The sequence below is a fragment of the Poeciliopsis prolifica genome, unplaced genomic scaffold, assembly GCF_027474105.1.
Source record: "Poeciliopsis prolifica strain line A6 unplaced genomic scaffold, Auburn_PproV2 SCAFFOLD100, whole genome shotgun sequence".
NCBI classification, from domain to species: Eukaryota; Metazoa; Chordata; class Actinopteri; order Cyprinodontiformes; family Poeciliidae; genus Poeciliopsis; species Poeciliopsis prolifica.
The window spans coordinates 1,068,678-1,092,589 of record NW_026562475.1 but is presented as its reverse complement, the minus strand read 5'-3'; the positions used below and the strand labels follow the sequence as shown (position 1 = coordinate 1,092,589).

General features: G+C 40.2%; 2 long non-coding RNA genes across 3 annotated transcripts; one reads left to right on the top strand and one right to left on the bottom strand.

Moving 5' to 3' along the window:
- Nucleotides 1-3,520: 3,520 nt before the first annotated feature.
- Nucleotides 3,521-6,112, top strand: LOC129353975 (uncharacterized). 2 transcript variants are annotated; one of them, XR_008605105.1, is made up of 4 exons: nt 3,521-3,694; nt 4,621-4,647; nt 5,280-5,372; nt 5,536-6,112. It is a non-coding gene; the product is annotated as an uncharacterized LOC129353975 (long non-coding RNA). The 2 variants fall into 2 exon arrangements; XR_008605104.1 differs by having other exon boundaries at nt 4,621-4,704.
- Nucleotides 6,113-10,458: 4,346 nt separating this feature from the next.
- LOC129353978 (uncharacterized) lies at nt 10,459-13,073 on the bottom strand. Its single transcript, XR_008605106.1, has 4 exons — nt 12,916-13,073; nt 11,880-11,971; nt 11,213-11,305; nt 10,459-11,049 (listed from the first exon to the last, which is right to left on the bottom strand). It is a non-coding gene; the product is annotated as an uncharacterized LOC129353978 (long non-coding RNA).
- Nucleotides 13,074-23,912: the final 10,839 nt, after the last annotated feature.

The window sequence follows — 23,912 nt, the reverse complement described above, 5'->3', positions numbered from 1 at the left end:
GTCCAATGAGGTGGATGTGTCTCTAGTGTAAAGTCTGGTATGAACAGAAGCTTGTCTCATGAGTTTTCTTTCCTCTGTCATTTGGACTGATTTATTAACCTTACCATAATAACGACATTGTTCAGTTGAAATAATGGTGACTAACTTGCCAACCACAGTTGTACAAAAGACACAAACGTCTGGTTCATCCTTGGGTAAAAATTCCAGAAGCCTGAAGGCTTCCATGGTGTTTAGACACCATGGAAACACCTAGCCATTCAGGAACGAAGCATGTTCTGTGTCAGACATGACAATAAATCAGACTAACTGATCTTCAGCCTGTTTTTTATTGATTTCTGTCTTTTTTAGAGTTAAGTGTAGTGTGTTGAGCCTGTCCTCACTGCAGGACATCAAAATACCATGAGTGTTTTGACATTTCACTCATCCTGTTTTCAGAAACATTCTGCCAGATCCCAGTTGTAAGCCTCTGATCAGATTCATCTGATGTGCTTACTTTTTTAAAAAAATATTAGTTTTTAAAGCATTTGAGATGAGGGAGCTGGATAAGTCACCACAGCTGCATGATTGCTCTCAGTCCTAGCTTGACGACAACAAAAATAATAACGCGAAGGTGATTAATGTCTTTCATTGCATATTGAGGTGTGGAGATGAACATGGGTTGTTCCCTGATGTTAATGTCCTGAGTTTTCTGTTCCATTACTTAACAGCTTAAATTGATTGTGAGGTACAAAAAAGATACTTTCAAGAGAAAAGTGTAAAATAGTGACAAAATATGTAGTTGAGCTAAAAAATTATTCATATCCCTACTATATGTAGATTTGACAATATTTATAATTAACCAAGAAGTGTGTTTATTTTAGTTGAAAAAATAGCCTGTCAAAAATGATTTAGGCACTTTTTAATAGTCAATATTTATTGGCATTAGAGCAGCCAACACATTATTATTTTTGTTCAGCTTTTAGCATATCTTCACTTCTATTTGACAATTCATCTTGGCCTCCTTTTATCATCTTATTCTTTAACTCCCTCTACAGATGAGATATTAGAGTTGAGAAAGCTGGAATATTTCCTAAATGGCAAGGCACCCTATGTATGGTATGAAGTAGAAATGATAGAAATTTGGCCTATGATAAAGATCCACAGTCTAACAGTGGTAATGCTTGTTGATCAAAACAAAACAAAAGAAGCAGGACTCAGCGCAGTGGAGAGCCCAAAGGAAGAGCTTGTTAAGAGGGCAGGGGTGGTTATCAGGACCTGGTTTACGTTTAACCTGCAGATGTGGCAGCAGGGGAAACCATGGTTGTCCTGTCAGACGTCACTATACTGAACCACACAAAAACATCTTTTAAAAAAGCACTGATGAGTAGTTTGACCCCTGCTGGACTGCACAGACCCACAGTGGTCTTCAGAGACAGTTGGGTCATTCAGACCCATTTGGTTTTTGAATAATCAGAACAGGAGAAATATCTAATCTGCAAAGTGTGTGGGATAACAGTTCCTGCAAAGGGTGGAAATACAAGCATTATGTTTTACCAAAAACACTAAAAACACACAAGCCATGCAGCCGACTTCAAGTTCCAGTCACTACACTGGGAAAAAAAGTAGGTTTTGTCGCAGTCATCAATATATTAAGTACAATTTAATTATACAACCTATATAGGAGAAACAACTCATCTAACATCCCATCATAAGTTTGTGACGGTCTCTTCCATGTGTTTAAATTGATGATGCTCTTCTCTAAATACGCACTTTATGCCCACCTCTGCAAAGCAATCCTATCATTTCAGCTATATGCAGTTGCTACTATTAGTCCCCAAGCAAGCCAGAAAAAACATGTCGAATCAGGTAACACCCATTACACTCAACTTCATAATCACAAATGTAGACCATGGACATAAAACAGAGATTATGTTTAATGCTGAGAGTGGGTGGGAGTCCGTTCCTTACCAGATGGCATCATTTTGTTTCCACTGCAGCAGTTTTAAATGGCAGACAGAGGGAGATTAGGCTGCTGCACTCGGCGCTCAGAGGGAGCTGTTGTCGGCTTTGCCCTCAGGCCAGCACACATCTTATGACAGGATAATTAGAGTTTAATATCCAGGCACTTATTAATTTACAACTAACATCAAAAGTGCATTAACGTTATCACTTTTTGAAGAAAGGGGGCTAAGATTACAAGAGCCGGGAGTGATTCAAGGGATTTATTTGGATTTTATTGTTTTATTTATTTATTTATTTATTTTTGTCTAGCAATGTTTAAAGCTTGGTTCATTCAAGGGTGAAAAACGTGTTTATTCGCCAGATAAAAGCAGCCGTCCCCGCCCCATAATCAGATAATCTTTAGCATACAGAGCACAGTGTGGACTTTCATTTGGTCCTTGCCCCTCTCCAGTGGCTCAGACAGCGCGGCGTGGAGCAGGGGTCAGCTTTTATGGATCCCAGATAATTGAAAACGATAAATATGGCCTTCAAAGCAGAGAAAATAAACTCGCCGCCTCGGTAGATTTAAAGTTCAGACAACCGGCAACATTGGCACAGAGTTGGGTTGGAGTGGCGGCGGGTCGGGAACACACCTGGGTTATAGCGTGCTAACAAACACACACTCCAACCATGGATAACAGCTCCTCCAAGGGTTCAGCACATTGTGAAGATGAACATTTACTATGTCCTTGTTAAACAAGACAATCCTGAAGATACACTGTAAAAAAGGAACCTCAGGGGTTATCACATTAACAAAAGAATATCATGTACTGTTAACTAAATAATTGCATGTTTGAGCCAAAAACATGATACAATCATGTTGCATAAACAAGATATTCCACAACTTCAACGTTTATAAAATTGAATCATGTTGAGTGAACATGATTCATTATAGTCAGACTGATCCTATGCTGAAGACCACGAGTGAGATCACGCGATATCACTCAAGTTTACGCGAGAATACGCGAGACAATCGGTTTTTTCTCGCAAATGGAATAAAATGTATTCAAGGTGAGATAACGTGATTCAATTACGTCAGCTAGATCTTCCGCCGAAAAAAAAAAGAACGTCGGGCGTATTACATTAACAAAAAAAATATCATGTACCTTTCACACAATAATGTTGGGTTTGAAGCGAAAACGTGATAAAATCATGTTGGATAAACAAGATATTCCACGACTTCACATTTATAAAATTGAATCATGTTGAGCTAACATGATTCATTATAGTTAGACTGATATTGTGGTGACGACAACGAGTGAGATCACGGGATATCACGCGAGAACACGCGAGACAATCGGTTTTTTCTCTCAACTGGACTAACGTGATTGAATGACGTTATCTCAACTTGAATACATCTAATTCCTCAAGCTCCCAGGCCTCTACCAGAGGCCTGGGAGCTTGAGGGCCCTGCGCAGTATCTTGGCTGTGCCAAAATATATATATATATATATATATATATATATATATATATATATATATGTTTTTTTTATTTTAATCAATATCAATATTTGTCAAAGTTAATCTAATAAAAAAAAAACACAGTGACGTCAGTTCCAAAGCGCTATTGTGTCAGACTCATCTCCCGCTGAAGAGGATCCAGCGACATCAAGAGATTACGGAAAATCACGCGAGATAACTGGCTTGCACCTTGTTGGGTTTTTTCAAGGGCAGAGGGGAGATTCCTGGCGTGCATCTACTTAATTTGAAGAAGGTAAGAGTCAAACTATTTTCATCTAAATCCATATAAAAATATGTAACTTAAAATTGCTCTACCATTTGCACCATTTTCTACTTGTTCCATACTTGTGTCACATTATTTCATGTTCTGTAGATTAAGTCGGTTAGGTTAAGGCAGATAGCTTTTTGTTTACATTTATCGCCGCACCATGTTAGTCTGCAGAGCCATATGTAGTGTACAAAGCTGCTGCCAGAGACACAAATGGACCCCAGAAATGTCACAGTTTTGCTCCTCCTGAGCTCCCTGGAGGTTTAGTGGATTTTTAACACACTGATCTAACATCAGTCTAACTATTTTAATTATATTTCATTAATGTTACTATGGAGGTAAATGTAGATACACACACTTTGGTACCTTTCTATCATCATCGAGATTCTTAATTAATTATGGTAATAAAAAGTCCTACATTTCAGTCGGTGAAACCTGCAGAAAGCATTGCTTTCTGAGCTTTGTTAAATGTTCCTTAAATACCTGTTAGTTATGGATTTCTAGTATATTTTGTCAGGCTAAAACTCTCAATGGATTATCCATTATTACAGACTTGAGCTTTCTATTTTTTTCTTTAAAATACATATTCCTCTGCTGTAAAGATGTTGGGGTTTTTTGGACTCTTCTTTGTTGTCCCCAAATAATTGTAGCTCAGAAACAATATTGAAGTTCATTGGTTTAATTTTGAAATGTTGATGTTTTTTGTGTTGATTGTTTGTGCTCATTTTGACCTTTGTTACTATTGCTTTCTACCATGTTCAATTCACCATTGTTCTGCACATATGTGCTTGCATACAAGTGTCCAGTGGTTATATTCATGAGGCATCCAAGGGACTTGTACTAAAAGATACAACTCAGTTCAGTATGAATTGCATATTTTAATGGCTGAAAATATATCTGATCTCTTTCAGAACATCACCTGTCTGTAATCCACCTGCGTAAGTTCTGGTCAAGGGGCTCATCAGCTATCAAGTTATAGATTTCAGTGGCTAATAGTAAGTTTTGCCAGATCTAAAGTGACTGAATGTAGTGTTAGAGAGCTTATAAAGCTAGAGTTCAGCTAAACATTTATTTGGCCAGTCTGTTTTATTTGTCTTTATTTGGGTGGGGATGTGGAAATGTAAGGAGTGTAGTCTCTCTCTGTCTCGTAGATATGACCTGTTAAAACATTTTACACTTAAACACCGGCATATGTGACGTTATCCATGCCCACACATAGACTGTCCATGTACTTGTAAGACATGGAATGCTTTGCATATTCATTTAAGTAGAAGGATATAGACTGTGTTGACCATTCTGTACTTTTCACATATTTCTTTGGTGATATATTCATGTCTTTATTTAAACCTCTAACAGCTTCAGTTAGATGTTTAAATAAGATGTTAAACTCCATTTTAGTCATGGCATAATGAAGGGATACTAACAATTTTAAATATCTTTCAAATAGACTGCAAGCCACTGATCACTTTTGTTGTGACTTCCTTTGAATGTAGCTATGTTTTCAAGTGTGTGAACCTAAACTGCTGGAGTTTTGAGATTGTTCTCATTGTTTTTTGATCTGCATATTTAGGAAGACACTGCTGAGGTCAGACGAGAGTGCATCCTCAAAGGTCTGTGTGTGTACCTAAATGAAGATCCAGAGAAGCTGGTGAGGGAGTACATGGTATGTTAAATTCTCTTTGTGTTTACAATAGAACTCCTAAGAGTTGTTAAAATACTTTCACCAACTAAGGTCCATGAGTGACTCAATCAATGTCAGTCTTAATTTATTTATTTAACTACATGTGAATTGTCTCCCCCCCAATACCCTTCCCTAACGCCCTTAGGACGTTGATGAATGAAATGGCCAAAGCCGAGACTGTCCTCGGAATCGTCATTCGAGCAGAGGGTGCCGATGCACATCTGGATGTTGGGATTGTCCTGGAGGAGGTGGAAGTTATGAACAGCTTGGGCAGTGTATCTTCTGCAATAGTGATGCTGCTGGGACTAATCTACGCACTAAACTTGAGCTACCCTCAAGTTTAGTGCGTTCAGCACTCAACTTGCTCAGTAATTCAAGCATACCTTTGAAGTAATACAGAAAATAATAATGAAATTGGATGGAAAGAACTTATCAAAGAAAGCACAAGTTCTCAATATGAAACTCGCCGCTAAGTTGAGTAGTTTCATATGGAAAATGAGTGTTTAAAGTCTGCAGTAGAAAAGATTTATATTGTTACAGTTCTCTAAGTTGAGCAACTATAATGACATGTTTTATGTTGTAAAGAATTGGCTGGGAAATGAAACTGTAACCTTTTTGTAGTTGTTTTTTTATTTCAATGTCCAACTCAGCTGTGTTTTGTGCTGTGTAAAAAAACGATGTATAACAATTCTGAAAATACAATTGTGTTGTACCTTTTCTAATTGTTGAGTGTTCTTCCTACACTTTCACCTAGTGCTATCTTAAAATGCTTGATTAACGCTTGAAAATATGTCTTTGAATTAACGTCATGAAATAATGGAAAGGATTTCCACACGATTAACTAGCTGTCTTTTAGCATGAAGCATATTTGTTGAGCTAACTTGCTTTTAGTGAGTTGGACCTACTGAATCAGGTAGTGTGAAGGCACCACTGTAAAATAAGGTGGTTTCAACTAGATTTACATTCATCTTAATGAAGTTACATCAATGATTTGGTCCTAAACATTGCAGATTAGTTGGGCGGGCTGTATTGCATTACACTGGGTCACGCTATAGTAACTGAGTTAAAGGAACCTTTAAAAAATATGTTGAGCCAACACATTTCATTTGAATTTGAATAACCTTAATGAATGGAGTTGAGCCAACTCATTTGATTTACAATCATCCATTGCCTTACCATAATTCTGGTTAAGCCAACATATTTGGTTTAAATTAGAACAACCTTAATGAATTATGTTTTGCCAACTCATTTTATTTATATAAGAATAACCACAATATATTACGTTGAGCCAACATGTTTGATTTAGAATCACCCATTGAATCACCATTGTAACAAGTGGAGCCAACACATTTGCTTTACATTGGAATAATCTTAATAAATTAGGTTGACCTAACACATTTGCTTTAAATAAGAGTAACACAAGTACATGGTGCTGAAATAAAGCAAAGTAATCAGGTGGAAATCCTTTCCATAATTTTTTTATGTTCATCCAATGACTTATTTTTTTCAGTGTAACAGTTTGTCAAAAACACTTAATCAGCCAGATAGAGGTCCAAGCAGCAGCTTGTACATTTATACAACACAATTTATACAATCTTCTACAAAGGGTAAAAAATATACATTTATCTAATCTAAACTAATGCAACAATTCTTAGCTGTAATGTAAAGTCTAAACTGAATTGCAGACGTATTTGTGTAGAAGCTAAATGGTTATCAGAGGTGCTTAGTTTTAGTTTTTAGTAGTAACAGTGTTGTTGATCGCCTTTTTTGCCAGTGCATCGAAGTCAGGTGCAAGTTTCGTTGTAGCAATTCTCAGAACAGATCAGAGGTTTTCATCACGTGGCTGAGCTCTGTGGGGTGCTTTTTGTGTGTTCATCATACTGAAGCAGAGCCAAACAACACCAGCATGAACCAACTCCTTTCCAATTGCCATCTTCTGGATATTTGGAAATTTGTCTGTACTTAATGAAGCATAAAAACCATTCAGTATGGAGAGTTGAGCTTCTCCATTAAGACACAGTCACACTGGAGAGGAGTCAGTTCCAACTGCATCTCCTGAGGTGCAGTTTCTGATTCTTTGGTGAAAGGAAATGGTATCAGCTGAAGTGACTTGTTAATTTTTCCTAAGTCAGAGAACCAACAGCAAAATTCTCCATTCAAGTCATCCAGTGATTCTCTGTATTTTTTCATGTGTTGATGGGTCTCTTTCAGTGTAGTCAGTGTTGGAACATGAGTGAATGACTTGCTTGACATTTGCTTTGAGAACGGGGCAGGCTTGGCTTTGAATTTGCTGATATTTGTGAACATTTCATTCACAAACTGGTCTTCCCCTTGTAGCTTCACATTCAGCTCGTTCATATGTGTCAGTTTGTCCACAGCAAAAGCTTAAATCAAAAAAGCCAGACTGTGTCATTCAGTTCAGGAAAATCATTACCTTTCTCAATTAGCTCCAAAAATTAGATAATGTGCTGTTAAATTCCCAAACTCATTGACATACTTTCCCCAAACTTAACCAGCGGACATTGGAACTTGCTGGCACAGCAAGTCCTTTTTCAAGAAACTTAATAAATTGATCAAGCTGAAGTCCCCTCGTTCGAATACAGTTAATGAGTTTTACATCTGTGCACTGAAAAAAATAAGTCATTGGATGAACATAAAAAAATTATGGAAAGGATTTCCACGTGATTACTTTGCTTTATTTCAGCACCATGTACTTGTGTTACTCTTATTTAAAGCAAATGTGTTAGGTCAACCTAATTTATTAAGATTATTCCAATGTAAAGCAAATGTGTTGACTTAACTTGTTACTATGGTTATTCAATGGGCGATTCTAAATCAAACATGTTGGCTCAACATAATATATTGTGGTTATTCTTATATAAATTAAATGAGTTGGCCAAAAAAATTTCATTAAGGTTGTTCTAATTTAAACCAAATATGTTGGCTTAACCAGAATTATGGTAATGCAATGGATGATTGTAAATCAAATGAGTTGGCTCAACTCCATTCATTAAGGTTATTCAAATTCAAATGAAATGTGTTGACTCAACATGTTTTAAAGGTTCCTTTAACTCAGTTACTATAGTGTGACCCAGTGTAATGCAATACAGCCAGCCCAACTAATCTGCAATGTTTAGGACCAAATCATTGATGTAACTTCATTAAGATGAATATAAATCTAGTTGAAACCACCTTATTTTACAGTGGTACCTTCACACTACCTGATTCAGTAGGTCCAACTCACTAAAAGCAAGTTAGCTCAACAAATATGCTTCATGCTAAAAGACAGCTAGTTAATCGTGTGGAAATCCTTTCCATTATTTCATGATGTTAATTCAAAGACATACAGTTAGGGCCAGAAATATTTGGACAGTGACACAGGTTTTGTTATTTTAGCTGTTGACAAAAATATGTTCAGAAATACAATTTATATATAATATGGGCTGAAAGTGCACACTCCCAGCTGCAATATGAGAGTTTCCACATCCAAATCGGAGAAAGGGTTTAGGAATCATAGCTCTGTAATGCAGAGCCTCCTCTTTTTCAAGGGACCAAAAGTAATTGGACAATGGACTCCAAAGGCTGCAAGTAACTCAAAAGGCCTTTCCCTCGTTAACCTGTAATCAAGTAAGTTGTTAAAAGGTCTGGGGTTGTTTCCAGGTGTGTGGTTTTGCATTTGGAAGCTGTTGCTGTGACCAGACAACATGCGGTCAAAGGAACTCTCAATTGAGGTGAAGCAGAACATCCTGAGGCTGAAAAAAAAGAAAAAATCCATCAGAGAGATAGCAGACATGCTTGGAGTAGCAAAATCAACAGTCTGGTACATTCTGAGGAAAAAGGAATTGACTGGTGAGCTTGGGAACTCAAAAAGGCCTGGGCGTCCACGGAAGACAACAGTGGTGGATGATCGCCGCATACTTCCTTTGGTGAAGAAGAACCCGTTCACAACATCAACTGAGGTCCAGAACACTCTCAGAGAAGTAGGTGTGTCTGTCTCTAAGTCAACAGTAAAGAGAAGACTCCATGAAAGCAAATACAAAGGGTTCACCTGTAGATGCAAACCATTCATCAATTCCAAAAGTAGACAGGCCAGAGTTAAATTTGCCCAAAAACACCTCAAGAAGCCAGCCCAGTTCTGGAAAAGTATTCTATGGACAGATGAGACAAAGATCAACCTGTACCAGAATGATGGGAAGAAAAAAGTTTGGAGAAGAAAGGGAACGGCACATGATCCAAGGCACACCACATCCTCTGTAAAACATGGTGGAGGCAACGTGATGGCATGGGCATGCATGGCTTTCAATGGCACTGGGTCACTTGTGTTTATTGATGACATAACAGCAGACAAGAGTAGCCGGATGAATTCTGAAGTGTACCGGGATATACTGTCAGCCCAGATTCAGCCAAATGCTGCAAAGTTGATCGGACGGCGCTTCACAGTACAGATGGATAGTGACCCCAAGCATACAGCCAAAGCTACCCAGGAGTTCACGAGAGCAAAAAGGTGGAATATTCTGCAATGGCCAAGTCAATCACCAGATCTTAACCCAATTGAGCATGCATTTCACTTGCTCAAATCCAGACTTCAGACGGAAAGACCCACTAACAAGCAAGACCTGAAGGCTGCGGCTGTAAAGGCCTGGCAAAGCATTAAGAAGGAGGAAACCCAGCGTTTGGTGATGTCCATGGGTTCCAGACTTAAGGCAGTGATTGCCTCCAAAGGATTCGCAACAAAATATTGAGAAAAAACTTTTTTGTTTGGGTTATGTTTATATGTCCAATTACTTTTGAGCTCCTAAAATGTGGAGTGTTTGTAAACAAATGTGTACAATTCCTACATTTTCTATCACATATTTTTGTTCAACCCTTTAAATTAAACGTTACAATCTGCACTTGAATTCTGTTGTAGAGGTTTCATTTCAAATCCAATGCGGTGGCATGCAGAGCCCAACTCACAAATATTGTGTTACTGTCCAAATATTTCTGGCCCTAACTGTATTTTCAAGTGTTAATCAAGCATTTTAAGATAGCACTAGGTGAAAGTGTAGGAAGAACACTCAACAATTAGAAAGGTACAACACAATTGTATTTTCAGAATTATTATACATCGTTTTTTTATACAGCACAAAACACAGCTGAGTTGGACATTGAAATAAAAAAACAACTACAAAAAGGTTACAGTTTCATTTTCCATCTAATTCTTTACAACATAAAACATGTCAGTATAGTTGCTCAACTTAGAGAACTGTAACAATATAAATATTTTCTACTGCAGACTTTAAACACTCATTTTCCATATGAAACTTTACTCAACTGAGCGGCGAGTTTCATATTGAGAACGTGTGCTTTCTTTGATAAGTTCTTTCCATCCAATTTCATTATTATTTTCTGTATTACTTCAAAGGTATGCTTGAGTTACTGAGCAAGTTGAGTGCTGAACGCACTAAACTTGAGGGTAGCTCAAGTTTAGTGCGTAGATTAGTCCCAGCAGCATCACTTTTGCAGAAGATACACTGCCCAAGCTGTTCATAACTTCCACCTCCTCCAGGACAATCCCAACATCCAGATGAGGATCGGCAGCCTCTGCACCCTCTGCTCAAATGACAACGATTCCGAGGACAGTCTCGGCTTTGGCCATTTCTGCACATTCATCAACGTCCTAAGGGAGTTAGGGAAGGGTATTGGGGGGGGAGACAATTCACATGTAATTAAATAAATAAATTAGACTGACATTGATTGAGTCACTCATGGACCTTAGTTGGTGAAAGTATTTTAACAACTCTTAGGAGTTCTATTGTAAACACAAAGAGAATTTAACATACCATGTACTCCCTCACCAGCTTCTCTGGATCTTCATTTAGGTACACACACAGACCTTTGAGGATGCACTCTCGTCTGACCTCAGCTGTGTCTTCCTAAATATGCAGATCAAAAACAATGAGAACAATCTCAAAACTCCAGCAGTATAGGTTCACACACTTGAAAACATAGCTACATTCAAAGGAAGTCACAACAAAAGTGATCAGTGGCTTGCAGTCTATTTGAAAGATATTTAAAATTGTTAGTATCCCTTCATTATGCCATGACTAAAATGGAGTTTAACATCGTATTTAAACATCTAAATGAAGCCGTTAGAGGTTTAAATAAAGACATGAATATATCACCAAAGAAATATGTGAAAAGTACAGAATGGTCAACACAGTCTATATCCTTCTACTTTAATGAATATGCAAAGCATTCCATGTCTTACAAGTACATGGACAGTCTATGTGTGGGCATGGATAACGTCGCATATGCCGGTGTTTAAGTGTAAAATGTTTTAACAGGTCATATCTACGAGACAGAGAGAGACTACACTTCTTACATTTCCACATCCCCACGCAAATAAAGACAAATAAAACAGACTGGCCAAATAAATGTTTAGCTGAACTCTAGCTTTATAAGCTCTCTAACACTACATTCAGTCACTTTAGATCTGGCAAAACTTACTATTAGCCACTGAAATCTATAACTTGATAGCCAATGATCCCCTTGACCAGAACTTAAGCAGGTGGATTCCAGACAGGTGATCAGGTGATGTTCTGAAAGAGATCAGATATATTTTCAGCCATTAAAATATGCAATTCATACTGAACTGAGTTGTATCTTTTAGTACAAGTCCCTTGAATGCCTCATGAATATAATCACTGGACACATGCAAACACATATGTACAGAATAGTTGTGAATTGAACATGGTAGAAAGCAATAGTAACATAGGTCAAAATGAGCACAAACAATCAACACAAAAAACATCAACATTTCAAAATTCAACCAATGAACTTCAATATTGTTTCTGAGCTACAATTATTTGGGGACAACAAAGAAGAGTCCAAAAAAAAAACAACATTTACAGCAGAGGAATATGTATTTTAAAGAAAAAAAATAGAAAGCTCAAGTCTGTAATAATGGATAATCCATTGAGAGTTTTAGCCTGACAAAATATACTAGAAATCCATAACTAACAGGTATTTTAGGAACATTTAACAAAGCTCAGAAAGCAATGCTTTCTGCAGGTTCACCGACTGAAATGTAGGACTTTTTATTACCATAATTAATTAAGAATCTCGATGATGATAGAAAGGTACCAAAGTGTGTATCTACATTTACCTCCATAGTAACATACTGAAATAGAATTAAAATAGTTAGAAATAGACTGAGTTAGATCCGTGTGTTAAAAATCCTCTAAACCTCCAGGGAGCTCAGGAGGAACAAAACTGTGACATTTCTGGGGTCCATTTGTGTCACTGGCAGCAGCTTTGTACACTACATATGGCTCTGCAGACTTTTTTCGCACAAAATGTACCTAACATGGTGCGGCGATAAATGTAAACAAAAAGCTATCTGCCTTAACCTAACCGACTTAATCTACAGAACATGAAATAATGTGACACAAGTATGGAACAAGTAGAAAATGGTGCAAATGGTAGAGAAATTTTAAGTTACATATTTTTATATGGATTTAGATGAAAATAGATTGACTCTTACCTTCTTCAAATTAAGTAGATGCACGCCAGGAATCTCCCTCTGCCCTTGAAAAAACCCAACAAGGTGCAAGCCAGTTATCTCGCGTGATTTTCCGTAATCTCTTGATGTCGCTGGATCCTCTTCAGCGGGAGATGAGTCTGACACAATAGCGCTTTGGAACTGACGTCACTGTGTTTTTTTTTTATTAGATTAACTTTGACAAATATTGATATTGAATAAAATAAAATTATATATATATATATATATATATATATATATAATATAAATTATATATATATATATATATAATATATATATATAATATATATATATATATATATATATATATATATATATATATATATATATATATATATATATATATATATGTAACGGGTATTAAGATGAAATTCTTGCTAAAATATGTTTGTAATTACCATGTGATGAATGGTTTTTGGCGCCCCCTACTGGTTGCCTATAAATACAAAGCTAAACCGTAAATTCCACGCAGTCTGTTGAGCGCTCTACTGTGGTAAGTCACCAAATCCAGTTCTTTTCTGAATAGTCATAGTAGGTGTGCTCAAAGACTGACGTGGAGTTTTATTGGAGTATGCGGAGAGCTGATGGACCAGTAGTGGAGCTCACTGTACTAATTTGTGTTGACCATTTATTACAGGTAATTATATTATATTATTTATTAGTAAATTATTTTGTCAGTTATGTTTGTCAGTTTTTCTTCAGTTGAGTTGTCGGTTTGTCTGTTGTATTGTCGGTTTGCTGTATTTACCAGCTTGTCAGTTTGTTTTGTTCCCTGTTTCAGTTAGAAGTTACTGTTAATTAGTTTATTAGTTAAATTTGATTGTTGTCTGTCTATTTTTTTTTTTATTTATAGGAAATAGACCAGATTGTGTTAAATTAATTTTAAAGAAGTATTAATAATCAAATATCACTATACGATCATTTGTTAGAAAAATAGTTGTGAAGCCAGATTGTAATGATTGTTTGTGACGCAGTCTGTTGAGCGCTCTACTGTGTATGCGGAGAGCTGATGGACCAGTAGTGGAGCTCACTGTACTAATTTGTGTTGACCATTTATTACAGTTATTACAGAAAATTCAACCAACTGGCCTCCTCTGTGTGTATGACGCCACGGGCATAAAGGGGAAGCTGTTACATTGGTGCCGTGACCTTGGACTACAATCAAGCTCGTCGAACCTGTGACCGTCCTGTCTGCCACATCGGGTTTTGAATACATTTATTCACATTGTGTATAGTTTCATGTTCACAGTAACATTTCAGGACAGTGAAAAGACGTTGCTGTACACTTAAACCTTTATGGAGCATTAGTAATATACTATGCAAATTGTTCTGACTTATTTTGTTTATTATTTGTTTATTCCAAATTGATGATTTTATTTCCTATTGTGTTTTGGATTTTGAATATCTTTCCACTTGTTAAACTCCCTGAACAATGTCTAATCAAAGTAACCACTTTTGGTTCAGCACACCCATTAGTTTTGGAAGAGGAAGAGGTGTGCTTGCTCCCATTCCTTTTTCTGTTGATAGTCCTGCTCCTGGTGGTCTTATGCCCTCATTAGATGAAATTCCTAGTGCTAGAGTCCATAATCCTACTAGTGACAGTTCTGAATGTGGAACTGCACAGATGAAATCTGTTTTACAAGAGATGGGACATCAGCTGGCTGACAGCATCATTTCACGCATACAGCCACATATCACAGTTTCTCCCAGTTCTACAGCCACACACACTGCAGGGAGTACTGTGGGTCAGTCTGGTTGTGTATCTGATGTATCCCAGGTTCAGGTTGTCATGCAGAGAAAGGTCAAAGAACCTCCATGTTTTGCAGGTAATGGCTCAGACTCCATTACAGTGCATGATTGGGAAGATCAGATGAGAACATTCATTAGGAAAACTGATGTTAAGATTGAAGAGCAGGCTGAGGAAATCCTTATGCATCTAAGGGGAAAGGCTAAGGATGTAGTTAAGTTTGGGATTAGAAATAGTAACATTAACATCACTGCTCATCCTGACATGATTTATAGTCTCCTCAGAAAACACTTCAGCTCTTCTAAATACTCTGCTGTCCCCTTAGCTGACTTTTACTCGACCTTGCCCAAAGACCACGAAGACCCATATGACTACTGGCTGAGACTAAACAGAGCAGCTGACCTTGCTTCTGACTGCCTGAGAGAGCAGGGCAAATCATTTGAAAATCCTGAGATGGAGGTGACACGTATGTTTATTAGGAATTGTCCCTGTAAAGACCTGGCTCTCACTTTCAGATCCAAAACTATTGACAGGTGGTCAGCATGTGAAGTCCTGGAGATGCTGAATCAGTACCATGCTGAGATGAGCTGTAAAGAAACTTTCCCAGTGCGCCACGAGAAGACAGTAGACATTAAAGTGCACAAAGCAGAAGTGGGCCATGGCTTGATCCCTACACATAACAGTCAGGAGTACCCCCAGACACACAGCGCTCAGTATGTCTCCCTGACAGATGTAATGTCGATGTTAGAGAAGGTTCTGCTACATGGAGCCTCTAATCAGCCACATGAAAGAAGGCGAATTCCACCCAGGCGACCTGTAGACAATGCAGACATAATAAATGGTTCACTATTAAACCATGCATTATTTGCAAAGCTGACGACCACAGTGCCTTGTCACATTGCAGAGAAAATAGGCTTGTTTCAAGTGTTATGCTCCAGGTCATTCACGCCACAACTGCCCAACTAAAAGAGCTGCCCCAGAGCATCAGGAAAACTGACTGGTCTGCACACAAGGGAGGACAGTGCAGATGAACCTAATAAGCCTCCCACTAAAAATGAGTCCCAGAAATCCAAGATAATGCATCCCTCTTTGAGTTATACAGTAGTACATTGACCTCATCCAAGAAAATATTCCAGGGATCCCAAAGAATAGCAGAAACTAACAACCTGTTCTACACACCTGTGTCTGTACAGAATGGCCCCACCCTCAAAGCACTATTAGACAGTGGTTCAATGGCTTGTACAATAAGTGAGTCCTCTGTTCAATCCCTTTTACAGCAGTGTCCTGATATAACGAAAGGCACAGCTGAAGACTATGTGATTATAGGCTGTGGTGGACAGCAGATTTCCCCCAAAGACATGTATGACCTTGATGTCATGGTTTATGGATGCAGGATGATAATTCCAACAATGGTTGTTCCAGGACAGACAGAACAGATGATTCTTGGCAGCAATGCAATCAAACACATTCTAACCCAACTAAAGAGCACTGACAGTTACTGGAGACTAGTTTCTTCACCCAACAATGGCCAAACACCTGACCACTGCCAATTTCTGTCACTGTTATCCAACACAGAACGTTGGAGGGGTGATTGCATTCCAGATAAAGTAGGGACAGTGAAAGTAAAAAGTTGTGTGACCCTGAAACCACAGAGTGAGCACCTTGTCTGGAGCAAGTTACCTGAGTCGGCGGTGATGTCAGCAGGCAGTACAGTGATTGTTGAGCCAACACGATCTAAAGCTGGACCAAAACACATCCTTGTTGGCAGAGTTGTCACTCCTCTTTGGGGAGATCGATGGGTACCTGTTAGGGTCATCAATCCTACAGACAGGGTTATAGTACTGAAGAGAAATGCCAAATTAGCAGATGTGTCTCCATGTATTGCAGTTGAAGACCTGCCAAAAGCTGACAAAATTGAGTGTAATGTGCAATGTATACAGAGTACAGTTGTGCAACCAAGGTCAGAGGGACATGATGAATACGCTGAAAGTTCTGGGTCTGCAAGACATTGACCTGAAATCATGTGAAGTGCCACTGCAGTGGAAAGACAAGCTCCTTGACCTCATTGTGCAGCATGAGTCAATCTTCTCCCGTCACAAGATGGATTGTGGAGAAGCTAAGGGGTTCGTTCACCGCATCCATCTTGTTGATGACAAGCCATTCGTTTACCCTACAGGCGCATACCACCAAGCCAATATGAGAAAACTGAGAATGACTCTGAATGAGATGGAAGAGAGAGGCATTATCCAGAAGTCAAACAGCGAATATGCATCTGCACTTGTTCTGGTATGGAAACCAAATGGTGACCTCAGAGTCTGCACTGACTTCAGATGGCTCAATGCGAGAACTGTGAAAGATGCTTACCCACTACCGCATCAAGCTGATGCTTTGGCTGCCCTTGGTGGTAATGCATTCTTCTCAACAATGGACCTGACATCAGGCTTTTATAATGTCCCTCTGCACCCTGATGACAAAAAATATACAGCATTCTCGTCCTTTTGGATTACATGAATACAACCGCCTCCCTCAAGGCCTGTGCAATAGTCCGGCTACATTCATGAGGATGATGATGTCGATATTCGGGGATGAGAACTTCACAAGCCTATTGTGCTACCTTGATGATCTGATGGTATTTGCACCTACAGAGGAAACCGCACTCCATCGCCTACAAATGGTTTTCTCCCGTCTCAAAGAACACAATCTTAAACTCGCACCCAAGAAGTGCTTCTTCCTAAGGCGGACTGTGAAGTTTCTTGGACATGTCATCAATGACCATGGTGTCCGAACAGATCCTGAGAAAGTGAAGGCCATAAATGAAGTCCAAGTCACTGACCTAATGGAGTCTGATGGAAAACACCTTGCCCTAGCAAATCAGGACTTATCTAGGCATAGTGATGTACTATCAAAGCTTCATTGAGGCATGTTCTGCAAAGGCAAAACCACTATTTAAGCTCACAGCTGGACTGGACGCTCAAAACAAGCACAAACAAGGTCGCAAACTTGTCAAAAAGAGAGGTCATGTGAAACTGACACCTGCTGATTGGACAGATGCATGCCAGATTGCTTTTGAGACACTGAAACATGACCTCATGACAAGTGTTACTCTAGCCCATCCAGATTTCAAGGCACCATTTATTCTAGCTGTCGACGCATCCTTTGATGGGATTGGCGCTGTCCTGTCACAACTGCCACCTGGTGGAAAAGTGGCCAGACCAGTCGCCTTTGCAAGTAGAACTCTTTCACGTTCCCAACTGAACTACCCTGCACACCGGCTTGAATTTCTTGCCTTGAAATGGGCAGTATGTGACAAATTCAGCCATTGGTTGAAGGGCAGACACTTCACCATATGGACTGACAGTAATCCATTGACCTATATCCTGACCAAACCCAGACTTGATGCGTGTGAACAGCGGTGGGTGGCAAAGCTTGCTGCATATGACTTTGACCTGAAATACATCCCTGGCCCAAAGAACATTGTTGCAGATGCCTTGAGCCGTGAGCCATTTGTCCAGTCATGTGGGTCATCGCCTCGTCGCCATATACCTTGCTGTTGACAGGTCAACAGTGTGAATGACAAACTCGTGCAGGATGTCTTCAGAGTGTCCAACAACTGTCAAGCTGTTGTAGATGATGGTGGTGAGATACCAAATGATCCAATTCAAGATACAGTTCCACTAAACACAAAAGGCTCAGTCTCAGCAGAGGAGGTTGCTGCCATCTTCAATGTTCAGTCCAGCGGAGGTGTGAGCCAAATGATGGGAACTAGTATTGACCCCAATTTTCTTCTGGATGAAAACCAGTCATCTGCATTCCCACAGAGCCAGCTTGTCAATTGGCAGGAAGCTGACAACACAATCAACAGAGCCATGTACTTTGTACGGAGACATAGAAGACCTACCAAACGTGAAAGGACTAATGAATCACAGAGCGTGATTAAGCTGCTGAAACACTGGACCAGACTCACCATACAGAAATGGCATGCTGTACAAGGCAAGGAGAGATCCTCACATGAACAAGAAAATCCTCCAGTTCATAGTACCTGACTCAATGAAGCAAAAAGTTCTCCATGGTCTCCATGATGCAGCAGGTCACCAAGGCCAGCACCGTACCTTGTCTCTGGTGAGACAAAGATTTTTCTGGAGTGGCATGGGCCGTGATGTAATGAACTATGTTCAGTGCTGTCAGCGCTGCATTGTAGGAAAGACAGCGGAACCGCACAGCCGTGCACCACTCCAAAACATAGTCACTACTGAGCCTATGGAATTAGTCTGCATAGACTTTTGGACTGCTGAGCAAGGGAACAAGTCTGTGGATGTTCTAGTTGTGACTGATCATTTTTCCAAGATGGCACATGCCTTCCCCTGTAAGAATCAGACTGCCAAGGAAGTTGCTCGTCGTCTCTGGAACAACTTCTTTCTCATTTATGGGTTTCCTCGTCGTATACATTCTGACCAAGGGGCCAACTTTGAGAGCAAACTAATCAAAGAGCTTCTAGAAATGGCTGGAATACAGAAATCCCATACAACTCCCTATCACCCCATGGGGAATGGTGTTGCAGAGAGATTCAACAGGACTCTGGGAGACATGATCAGATCCCTTCCCCCTCAGCCAAAAGCAAAGTGGCCACAAATGCTGCAACTACTAACCTTCTGCTATAACTGCACAGAGCATGAGACAACAGGGTTCGCACCATTCTACCTGCTATTTGGAAGGATCCCCCGTCTACCTGTTGACGTGATGTTTCAACATACCCTTACCGACAACACTGTTGTCAACCACTCAGACTTTGTTTCCCACCTAAAAAAAGATCTACACAAGGCTGCTCAAATGTGCAGAAAAACAGTCTCAAGGAACAGACTCGCCATGCCAACCTGTACAACCGTAAGATCAAAGGCTCACCTCTCGTCATTGGAGACAGAGTCCTGATTGCCAACAGAGGAGTGCAAGGAAAACGCAAGATTGCAGACAAGTGGGAATCTACCCCTTATGAGGTCATATCAGTCAGGCCTGATATCAATGTCTACAGAGTTAAAGATGTCCTAACGGGCAGAGAGAGAGTTGTCCACAGAAACCTGCTACGCTCTGTTAGCTTCTTGCCATGTGAGAATGCTGAGGACCACGAATCTGACAGTACTACTGCTGCGCATGGAAGTGGTCTATGTCCAGACACACCTGATGAGCCGGAGAACAGTGACAGTGACAGTGACATTCTACCCTCAGACATGATGACAGCCCCTTCCACAGACATGTTCGCTCCTGACAAATACCTCACAGACGTTGACGCTCCTGTGATGGCTGCTCCAAACGATGACAAGCTTGACCGTCGTATTCTTTAGGGACCGTAGTTCCATCAGGCCTCCCAGACGTCTTATTTGTGAGATGAATAATCAAGAAGTAGATGAAAACTTCTTTATCTGCAGTGTCTGTTAGTTCCCTAATTTTGTTTTTTTCAAATGCATTTTCAGTTTAAGTAGCAGAGTTAAAAACCGTGTTAACCATAGAGGTGCTTGAGTAGTGCTTTTAGGTCATAGGAACAGTGTTACATTTCAAAGGTGTAATGGGCACTTTTGAGTCTGTGTTTAGTTAGGAATTTGATCAACTCCTTTCTTTACATACTCCCTTTTGGCAGAGTTTTTGCACTGACAAGTATACCCACTTTCGTTCCTAGTGTTGCACTTTTTTTTTCTTTTTTTTTGCAGTACACCACTTTATTTGATTGTTTTGTTTTGTTTGATCATATTTTTCATATTTAGCATATTTCAGGGGGGTGTATGTAACGGGTATAAGATGAAATTCTTGCTAAAATATGTTTTGTAATTACCATGTGATGAATGGTTTTTGGCGCCCCCTACTGGTTGCCTATAAATACAAAGCTAAACCGTAAATTCCACGCAGTCTGTTGAGCGCTCTACTGTGGTAAGTCACCAAATCCAGTTCTTTTCTGAATAGTCATAGTAGGTGTGCTCAAAGACTGACGTGGAGTTTTATTGGAGTATGCGGAGAGCTGATGGACCAGTAGTGGAGCTCACTGTACTAATTTGTGTTGACCATTTATTACAGGTAATTATATTATATTATTTATTAGTAAATTATTTTGTCAGTTATGTTTGTCAGTTTTTCTTCAGTTGAGTTGTCGGTTTGTCTGTTGTATTGTCGGTTTGCTGTATTTACCAGCTTGTCAGTTTGTTTTTCCCTGTTTCAGTTAGAAGTTACTGTTAATTAGTTTATTAGTTAAATTTGATTGTTGTCTGTCTATTTTTTTTTCTTTATTTATAGGAAATAGACCAGATTGTGTTAAATTAATTTTAAAGAAGTATTAATAATCAAATATCACTATACGATCATTTGTTAGAAAAATATGTTGTGAAGCCAGATTGTAATGATTGTTTGTGCCGCAGTCTGTTGAGCGCTCTACTGTGTATGCGGAGAGCTGATGGACCAGTAGTGGAGCTCACTGTACTAATTTGTGTTGACCATTTATTACAGTTATTACAGAAAATTCAACCAACTGGCCTCCTCTGTGTGTATGACGGGACGGGCATAAAGGGGAAGCTGTTACATATATATATATATATATATATATATATATATATCTATATATATATATATATATATATATATATATATATAGCTGACTGGATAGCTCAATACATAAGGCATCAGTATATCACCCGAGGGCAGGGTTCGAATCCAGTCTGGGTCCTTAGGCAAGACCCTTCAAGCTACTGCCTACCTCATACCATGAGAGATACTAAGTTGCATAACATGCCGGCTCAGACGTCGCCCGGCCAAACAAGGTCTGCGTCAGGTGTTGGGGAACCAGAGCACCTTGATGACAAATGGGCTACTGGAACAAGACGGAAATGGGCGAGAGATGAAAATGTGGATCTGTTGGAATGCTACTACTCAAGTAACCCTAGTGAGAGAGGTTACATGCAAAGACTGGGAAGGAATGGTTACTTCGACATCCCCAGTCAACACTAAGCGCTAAACAACTAGTAGCTCAGTGTTCCAACATCCGCAAACGGCAACTGCTATCACAACTTGAGATTGACGATACAACACAAATGCTACGGCAAAAGGGAGGAACCCGGATGTCAGGACTGTGGGGACTTAACTACAAGTCCCCACCCAGTGAGGGGATACACGGCCCCAATGAGCGAAACAGAGCTGAACGAGACAGCTGCTGACCTGAGAGAGAGAATCATGACCCGAATGACAACCAGGCCTCCCCGGCGCCAATTACAACGGCTGAGTGAAGTACCATCTGAAAGTCTCATTGAGAATGTGAATGCAGCATTGAGAACGATCCCTACCAACACCATAACAGAAACCAATGAGCTGATCTACAACTCAGCATCAGTGATCCTTGAGATACTTGGCTATAAGAGCAACCATGAGACCCAATACCCACCATGGAAAAGACGGTTAGAGGCTAAAATCAAGGTAACAAGGAGGGAAGTGAGCCAACTGTCAGAGCTCCACAAGGGTGCAATGAAAAGACCAGTACCCAGAAAGTACAGGCAGATGCCCATACCTGAAGCACTCGAGACTGCCAAACAGAGGCTCCAAGCCTTGTCCAGCCGCCTAAAGAGATACACAAGGAGAATGAATCCAGAAGGATTAACCGGCTCTTCTCCACTCAACCAGCTAAGGTGTACTCTCAATGGCAGGGTAACAATAACAACAGAGCAGACCCACCAAGGCTGGAGACGGAACAATACTGGAAAGGCATATGGGAAAGGGAGGCGTCCCACAACAGCAATGCACAGTGGCTGATCTCTCTACGAGAGGACCACGGCAACCTCCCTGAGCAAGCCCCGGTAACCATCACTGTGACAGATGTCCAAGAAAGAGTCTCAGGTATGAAAAACTGGACAGCACCAGGGCCTGACATGATCCATGCCTACTGGCTAAAGAAACTCACTGCTCTCCATGAGCGAATGGCAGCCCAAATGAACCAGCTGCTACAAAGTGGGACTCACCCTGAATGGTTAACTGAAGGGCGGACAATCCTAATCCAGAAGGATCCATCAAAGGGTCCAGTCCCACCCAACTACCGACCAATAACCTGCCTCTCCACAACCTGGAAGCTCATGTCAGGCATCATAGCGGCCAAGATAAGCAAACACATGGATAAACACATGAGCACGGCACAGAAGGGTATCGGTGTAAATACCAGAGGAGCCAAACACCAACTCCTCGTAGACCGCACAGTTGCCCGAGACTGCAAAACCCGACACACCAACCTGTGCATGGCTTGGATTGATTACAAGAAAGCCTATGACTCAATGCCACATACTTGGATCATTGAATGCTTAGAGATGTATAACATCAACAGGACTCTGAGAGCCTTCATTGCAAACTCGATGAGGCTGTGGAAAACCACCCTTGAAGCCAACTGCAAACCACTTGCACAAGTGTCCATCAAATGTGGCATATACCAAGGAGATGCTCTGTCCCCGCTACTGTTCTGCATAGGCCTGAACCCCCTCAGCCAAGTTATCAACAAGACTGGCTACGGATACAGACTCAAAAATGGGGCCAATATCAGTCACCTACTCTACATGGATGACATCAAGCTGTACGCCAAGTGTGACGAGACATCGACTCACTGATCCACACCACCAGGATCTACAGCACTGACATTGGGATGTCATTCGGACTAGAGAAATGTGGTCGGCTGGTCACAAAGAGGGGGAAGGTCATCCACACAGAAGGGGTCTCACTCCCAGAAGGAACAATAGCAGACATAGAGGACAGTTACAAGTACCTAGGTATACCACAAGCAAATGGCAACCTCGATGAGGTCACAAGGAAAGGAGCCACAGCTAAATACCTCCAACGAATAAGGCAAGTCCTGAGAAGCCAGCTCAATGGCAAGAACAAAATCTGTGCGATAAACAGCTATGCCTTGCCAGTAATCAGATACCCTGCTGGAATAATTAGCTGGCCAAAGGAGGAGATAAAGCCACAGATATTAAGACCAGAAAGCTACTAACAATGCATGGAGGGTTCCATCCCAAATCCAGCACCCTGAGACTGTACACGAGCCGCAAGGAAGGAGGCAGAGGACTAGTGAGTGTGAGAACCACTGTCCAGGACGAAACAACTAAGATCCATAAATACATCAGGGACAAAGCCTCAACAGACAATGTGCTCAGTGAATGTCTCAGACAACAGGGAACGGAGGTTGAGGTGCCAGAGATACCATCATGGGAGGACAAACCCC